The sequence below is a fragment of the Rutilus rutilus genome (assembly GCF_951802725.1).
Source record: "Rutilus rutilus genome assembly, chromosome: 11".
NCBI lineage: Eukaryota > Metazoa > Chordata > Actinopteri > Cypriniformes > Leuciscidae > Rutilus > Rutilus rutilus.
In genome coordinates this window covers 16,182,024-16,188,023 of record NC_140216.1, presented here as the reverse complement: position 1 = coordinate 16,188,023, position 6,000 = coordinate 16,182,024, and positions in this window count along the sequence as shown.

The following is a 6,000-nucleotide window of genomic DNA, read 5'->3' as shown; positions in this document are numbered from 1 at the left end:
CATGATTTGTTTGTACTTTTTGATATAATCTTTGAACCTGAGCCTGAAGGGAGGATATTGACACATGATCAGGGAGCTGTAGTTAATTATTCATCTCCACTATCAGCTCTGCACTCTCACTACATAAAGTCGCCTGAGAAGGCCTATAAGAATTATGTTAGATTCACATATTTGTGGATATTAAATGTAACTTTGTGATGTAAAATCTGTTACAAAATATGAAAATGTCAAAGCAAATGTCATTAAGCAAAGTTTGTGTGTGTGTGTGTATGTATATATATATATATATATATATATATAGGCTATATATATATATGGTTCCTTTGTAGTTCCATAATCTATCAATATGAAAGATGCAACGTCTAGTAAAACAGTTATCCAAAGCTATCTAGTTACTCAAAACTGCACTGCCTTTCTTCTGCTGTGTTGCTTTCTCCAGAAAATTAGTTGTCAAAACGTAAACTCTCGAAATTTAGCCACATGTGGTTTAATTTCAACATGTAAAAGTAAAAAATGTTTTGCTTTACCACTTACCGTATTTTAAGTCGAACTTTACAGGCCCTTTATTTTAACATGAGAATATATCCATGTATTTCCAGCATGGTTTGACCCAAATAACTAACCTATACAGTTAAGTAGAGCTATTGTAATTTCCGAATAAGTGGGGTGTATCTACATTCATCTGAATTTTAAATGAAAGCGGTGTCTGTCGCCCTCATGTGGTTCTGAAAGGAAACACAACCACTTTTCCACTTTATTCATGCGAATAACCATCCAATGGCCAGTGAGCAAAATTGTATTAATGAGCCAAAAAAAGAGAGAGAGATAGATTATGGAATAGGACATTTTAAAGCAGAAATATGATCACATACTTGAAGACTGTCAGAAACATTACATTTTCAAATTGAATGTTTCTGACAATCTTCAGAAGTATTTAGCAAAACCCAAAAAAGTCTTCATGCTAGTTGTGAAGTAGGCCTATATGTTGGTTTCAAACACTAAATTTGGATTATTAATTCTGTCCTCCAATAATTTTAATTTTGTAATAGCTGTTGAACACAATAAAACCACACTGAATCTAACTCCATTTACTCCACTTCTCTTAGCAATTCCAGTTACTTTTTAACCAGATTTTTGCAGTCAAAATCACACAGGCTTTTCTTTTTTTTTTATCACACAGGTGTCCTAGCCATGGCCGTAGCCAGCTATGAGGTCACCTAGGTCCGGACCTCTATATTTTCCCGAAGCGTATATAATAAATGCTGTGAAGTAATCGAATAATATAGAATAACTCTACTTTAGTCCAGCAAGAATATTGTACAGCACACGATCTTCATCTGAGATGCCGCCAATGCGATGTCTGTCACCGCTCGTCAATGTCAAACTATTTGAGATGACCAATCAAATCAAAATAGGCGGACTATGTTCACAGAAGCTGATGCTGAGCGTGAATTCGCTCTATTGCCATAACCATAATCTATTGCCCACTGACATGGTTTTTAAAGTTATTTAATAATCATATTTTTGGCATTCAAACAGCTTGAAATGCACATATCTAGATCAGATAAATTAATTTACTCGGGGAAGCCTCCTAACTAACTTACATTTGGGACCTCTGTGATTTTAAAAGTCTGCCAAGTGCCTGGTCCTAGCAGAGCAAGCATAGATGTATAATTAGGTTTAAATGTGGCCTGATATTTTGGGGGCTACTGCACCAAAATGAAACATCTGTCTTTATGCATTCGTACTGAAAAAATAGATATAATTATATTAAACAAATATATTATATAACACATTTTTTAATCTTCTGGCTCAACTAACTGGGAAGCAGTATCCAACTGATCCTTTGATCTAACTGCCGTTGTGTGTGTGTATTTTAAATGCTTTATTTGAACATTCAGTTTTTTTAATTATTAAGAATATCAAAAATATAAAGAATAGTGAAAGAAAACACTTCAACAACATCATAGCACAAAAAACAGTTAGACAGTGAAATAAACAATGGGGAAAAGAAGAAAGAAAGAGGGCATTACTTAAAAAGAGATCTAAACATTAATTGATGTAAAACGTTTTTAGTCGATAAAGGTTTAAATATGTATATTTTTCTTACATGAACGCATCGCTTCACTTCAAAAGAACTTTATTAACCCCCGCAGAGCCGTGTCGAGCACTTTAATCATGAATAGATGTGCTTTAATGGACTTCTAAAGTCAAAAAGCCAATCACTCCCATTATCAGGCTTGGAAGAGCCAGGATTTCCCGATTGTATTCGTCTGAAATAAGAATGTCATATACACCTAGGATGGCTTCAGGGAGTAAATCATGGGGCAATTTTCATTTTTGGGTAAACTATCCCTTTGTTCTGTGAAATTATTACATTATAAAATATATTAAAAATTTATAAAACACTTAGCCTAAGTGTTTTTAATCGCGATTAATCACAGAAAATGTGATTAATCTAGTAAAAATATTTTAATCGATTCACAGCACTATAAATTATGTTTTCATGACTTGAGCTGTGTACATCAAAAAAGTATCTTAATTATTTACTCACAATATTTAAAAAAAACACAACACCATCAAACATTATAAAAAAAAAAATGGTGACTTTATTCCGTGACATGATAAATCTTTAGTTTAATGTAAAAAGTACCCCTAAATGAAGAACTGGTACAAGAAAGTGGAGGATGTTAAACCTCAAGATCAGGAAAGTCCAGTCAGTCTGAGTCACATCCGCTGAGACAGCTAGACTGTGCAGATATCACAAGGATCTAGAGTTTTTTACAGTTTAAATAATCAATAACTATAATTATGTATTAATAGACCACATTTGCTGGAAATATATGCCATCAAAAATAAGATGGGGGAAGGAGGATTCGGCTCAGTCTTTGAGGGGACCCGTCACGAGGACAGCCTTCAGGTGGCTGTGAAATTCGCACCGAAGACGGAGAATGTGCCATACATCAGTCTTGTAAGTAGACTGTGTTCTCTGTGTCATCTCGTCTCAGTCACTGTCTTAGATTGATGTAAATGACAGAGTACAAATGTTTCAATAGAGCAACAGACTGGCCTAAATCCTTATTTGAGAAACTGCTTTCATCTAACCATCATAAAATCTTTCTTCAAGCCTGACCATCACAGAAAGATTCCTCTTGAAGTGTCCCTGACAGTCATGGCCAATCAAGGCCCCAGCTGTCGCCACATCATAGAGTTGCTGGACATGCAGGACAATCCAGAGCTGTACATAATGGTTAGAGCGTCCCTTACCCTGTGTGGACATGCACTGCTTTTGGCAGTATCATGGTGACCTTTTCAGTAAGGAGTTAGCAAGTCATTTCATGTGGCAGGTGATCGACACCGTTGCCGTGTGCTGTTCCATCGGGGCATCAAGATGCCGAATATCCTAGTTAATATGGAGACCCTGGTCAAATCGATTTCAGGTGTGTGGACCTCCTGAAAAGCTCTTCCTACAACACCTACTCTGGCATGTATTATCTCTTAAACGTTGCATCATGACACACTAAGGCTCCAATCAGACAGAATGCGCTTTTTGCAGTGAACATTTTTTTTCTTTTAAACTTGTGGTGGCTATTGCGGGTTACCCAGAGCTGTATGACTCAATGAATCGCAACTTCCACAATGTTAACAAAAGGCAGCAGGCCTGGAGGCAAGTTAGTGTGGCAATAGAGATGTCAGGTAAGTTGCTTTCATTAATTTAAAATGTACTAACATTAACAGCAGTAGCAACAGTTCGTGGACTTCCAATTGTTATTTTAATAGGCCTACAGACAGTCAGGATTGTACTGTTGAATCTCTTCTACTCCCTATGGTGTCGAGGTAGGTGTTAAGTTTGGGGAGTCTAGGGTGATGTGGTTAGAGTAAAAATTGTGAGAATCATCAAAATGATTGTCTTCAGATGGCAGATGGTGAATTAAGACACAGCTACCTGCTGCCAGGACACTTCACCAGCAGAGGAAGAGAAATAAGTGGCAAACTTCTCTCTCACAGCCAGCGCATCTCTGGAGGTGTGATTGTTGCCAACCTGGGTGATACCCTGCATCCCAGCTGATGGCTCAGTGCACAAGGCTGTGCTGCTTAGGTCCTCTTCATCAGCAGAATGCCAGCGAATGAAGTTGTGCAAAATGCATATTGCCTTCACCACGACTTCAGCAAGAGGTGCATCTGGTGGGAGGTCGAAAGAGTCATGACGGAGTGCTTGGCCAAAGACTGATGAGGAAAGCGTACCTCCATCGCTGCTCTCGCCATATGCTCCCACATCAATCATCCTGAAGCGATTTCTGGCATCCACCGCAGCGAGGATCACAATGGAGAAGGAGCCTTTGTAGTTGTGGAACTGGGAGCCACTATTTGCTGGGGCTTGGATTGTGACGCGTTTCCCGTCAATTGCTCCAACACAATTTGGAAAATTCCACAATTTCTGGAAGTCCTCCGCAATGACCTTCCACTCCTCCGTTCCAGAAAATGGCATGTATTCTCCAACCATACATGACCAGATTGCCTCACACACCTCTTTTACAATGCCCACCACGGTAGAGAATCAAACCCTGTAGCTGAATGCAATTGTTCTGTACGAATCTCCAGTAGCTACAAATCTGTAATATAAAAGGGAGTTACAGTGGGTAGCGCAAGAGCCTACACTTCATTTTCAAAATTTCCAGGTATCGGTTTATTTTGAGGTCTAGGTGTGTCTATGCATAATTTCAGAGATAAATACTCTGCTTTTTACTTTTACTACATTTGTCTGATACTTTTAATTAGTTACTTTTCAGATTTTGAGTACTGATACAAAATATATGACTAAATATTAACTAATAAATTATGCTGTACTATCACAGGATTTACCCAGCAGGATTTAGACTAGTAATTAAAATGAACTAATGTTACATCTTTACAACCAACAACATTACCTACCGTAAACAAATGCTCAGCCGCTCGGCAGTACCGATGGACTCCTGTAGTTGGTGGTCATTTTTGTGATGCTAGGCCTGACGATTGACAGCAGGTTGTCAAACTGGCACCGACTCATCCTAAAATAAGCCTTGAACCGACCATCATCAAGTCGAAGCTCCTGGATCAAGTGGTGGTACTCCCTGCGGTGTCTTCTCTTTCTGAGGGTCTCATGTACCCACACGGATCTCTGTTTCCCTGTCTTCTGCGTGTTTGGGCACCTCTCACCCTCGATCAAGGTCATATTTTTTAACGTTTCTGCTAATATGACAGTTTCCTTAACAGCAAACCAAAGATTCTAGAGCGCTCGCGCTATAATCCTTGATTAGACTGACAGGACAGCTGTTTTGGTGGTTGCCTAGCAACAAAGTCAACCAAAAAAAGGCAGTGCAGTGCACCTCCATTCTGTCTGATCGGGGCCTAAAGCGCTTTCAGATGAGTTTTTGTCATAAACTGCTGCTGTTTGCTATGATCACCAGCCTTTTCTCTGACAGCAGCAATATCAGTTTGATGGACGCTGATGTATGGTTCCAGCCAGGCTTCTCAGATGGTGAGGACTTCATTAGGACTTCAAAAGGACAATTGCAATTCTTAATCATACAAAGTTTTATAAAAGATGGCATTATGGATAATGCAGGAATCTTTCACAGTTTTACACTTGGAGAGCAGGTGTGAAGTTGAAGGCAATACTAATCAGACATCTCTCCCATCTTTCTGCACAGAATTCTGCTGTTTTATTCGGGGTTGCCTGAAGAGCGACCCAGAGCAGAGTCTTCATCTAGAGGAGATGCTGTTCCATGAGTGGTTCAAGGTACTTAGTACAAGACAAGCCAAATTATTTTGAAGATATATTGGCATTTGGGTGGGGTTTTTTTGGTTTGGTTTGATGCTCTAAATGTGGACATCAGCTTCCTGGCTTTACCATTCAAAACCTGCTGCAATGATCATATTAGTCAATCCTCATTCACTGCACAGATTTTTGTATCTTATGAAATACAGTATATGTTTGTCTAATTTCCACAATTTCAAATT